Here is a 2,500-nt window from a genome sequence, read left to right on the forward strand (position 1 = left end):
GGAGATGGTGACCTGTTCCGCCGTGCAGTGAGTTTGTCAGCGTGTCAGATGCTGTTTTTCTGTCGTTTGGGGTTTTATCTGCCTCTAGACTCAGATGTTCGTCTGCGGGCTTTTAAACCCCCGAGCGCGCTCAGAATACATTTCAAGGAGAAGATCACAAAGGGAAAAAGCGTGCTTCCAGAGGAACATTTAATGCCAGACGTCGGCCAATGTCAAGTTAAAAAGGCCATCGTGTTTCCAGGATTCCTCAATGAAATGTCTCAATTCCTGTTGTGTTCTGTCCCCAATGAGTTCATTGCTTTGTCAGTTTAACTTACTAAATTCTAAAAGGCTTTACACAGTCAATTTCACACTTGTCTTAATTCCATGTCCACTTTTTCAAAACACTTAACACGTTCACCTAATCAGTAGACTATGTGAACTAAATTTTGGATACTTTTGCATCGCTTAGATAAAACATTGCATATAATGACCGAAATTCATGGACACCTGTTTCAGTCAATGCAAAACTCTTTACAACTTCTGAATACTCTGTTCAAGATCGTTAACTTTCATCCCAAAACTGCCACCATCACTAATCACTGTATCCCTGACACCATTTTCCACACATAGTACATGTATCAATAGTGTATATCCAAAGTATTGTAACAGGCAAACCAACAGATCAAAAAGTTTGTTGTTTGTGAAATATTTGTGTAGCTTTGGGGATTAGGCTGGATAAAGATTATTTTTCTTAAGATTTACAGCAAGTCAAGGGAAAGAATTTTACCAAATGTCAAGTAGTAGTTTAGTATTACAATGTATACTGTAAAGAAGTGACATACTTTGTTTGCAGTGCTACACTAAAATATGCCAAAATAGAGGATTTGGCAACACACAATTTTTTGTGCTCCAAAATATCTTTTGAGTTCTTTGTATTTTGAGTGCCACAGGAGGCTTGCTGGGTGACAGCATTAGCTATAGTTATGGCTGCATGAGTCACTTTTGGGGGAAGTATGAACTGATTTGGTGATTGCAGTGCATTTTGCACTTTGAAAGTTTAACTGATGTGTTCAAGCATGTGTTGGTAAAGCACACTGTGTGAAGAGTTTTGTAAACATGCACATTGGATTGAGACAAGTGTGAAAATGATTGTAAAATAAATCTGTAATAGAGATGATTATTTTCAGTAATACTGAAAAAACCTATTTTTAAAGAACTTTTCCTCCTGAAGTACATAAGCAGCCCAGCGAGGAGAGTTCTGGTGCTCCAGCCTTGGGTGTGAATACCTGTATGAAATTGTCTGCGCCATTCTGAGGGTGAAGCCTAATGAATGACAATAAGATGGGCGTTAGGCTGGGCACACACGTGTGTGTGTGTGTGTGTGTGTGTGTGTGTGTGTGTGTGTGTGTGTGTGTGTGCACACATCTGTGGGTGTATGTGTATGTGTGTTTGTGTGTGTGTGTGTGTGTGGGGGGGGGGGGGGGTCTTCATTATATCAAGTATTCCTCTCCACATATGTTTAAAGATGTACATTTAAAATAGCCACAGGCCTACTGCTACAATATGAAATCGTCATTTTCCACCAATGGTCTCTGAATGTCATCTAGAAGATTCACAAAGCTGTCAACTGCTTAGTAATTCTTCCAGTCAGTCTAAACCATACCTGCAGTTAAAACGACACATTCCTTGAAGCTCTAAAACGAAGACAGTGACATTTCAAATGAAATAAGTCACACAGACAGCGCTCAGGCATAAACTGGTTTTGGCAATTTCTTATTTTTAAAGCTTTCACCATTTTCTTCAAAGACCTTGTTTGTGCTACCCACCATTCAAGATACTAAGCTATGAAAAGCAGCTGAGTAAGACTTTGGCAGGTGATTAAAGTTTACTGGTTGGCCATTCATCCACATTTTTTTTTAAATTTTATTTTGTATTATATTTTAGAAATCCAAACAAATAAAACAGACAGTTCCTTATTGAAACTGACTTCTACCTTTCCCGCTCTCTGTGCCACCATCACAATGGTACACGCTGAAAAGAGAACATTCGGTTCTTTTGTCAGACTGCTGTCGGTAAGCTGTTTTATCCTCTTGCTATTTCATTTTACGGTTGAGGCCAGCTTTTCTCTGTTTGATTAACGCACTGCACTTGAAAGCTGTCGCAGCGATGGCTTGATTTTTCTAGCTTTAACAACGACTTGCGTGTCGTATGAGAGGAAATAGCATATGGATGGATGGGCACGACGAGAAGGAGGAGGGGGGCTATAAGCCAATGATTGACAGGAACACACTGCAAGAGGCGCTTCTGAAGATGAGCCCGTGGAGACTTCGCACTAGCGCACCAGCGTGCGAAAGTTCTCCGCGCGGACCGGCGACTTTTTAACCCTACTCATTAGTATTCTGCCACCATGGAGCGGCCGCTGCGTCCAGCCGACTTCCCCCCTCGACACACGGCGTGCAGACAGACCCCGGAGAGAGGGCAGCCACGTCCCACCATGAATACAGATCCGCTTCATGTC

The sequence above is a fragment of the Sprattus sprattus genome (genome assembly GCF_963457725.1).
Source record: "Sprattus sprattus genome assembly, chromosome: 3".
Lineage (NCBI taxonomy): Eukaryota > Metazoa > Chordata > Actinopteri > Clupeiformes > Clupeidae > Sprattus > Sprattus sprattus.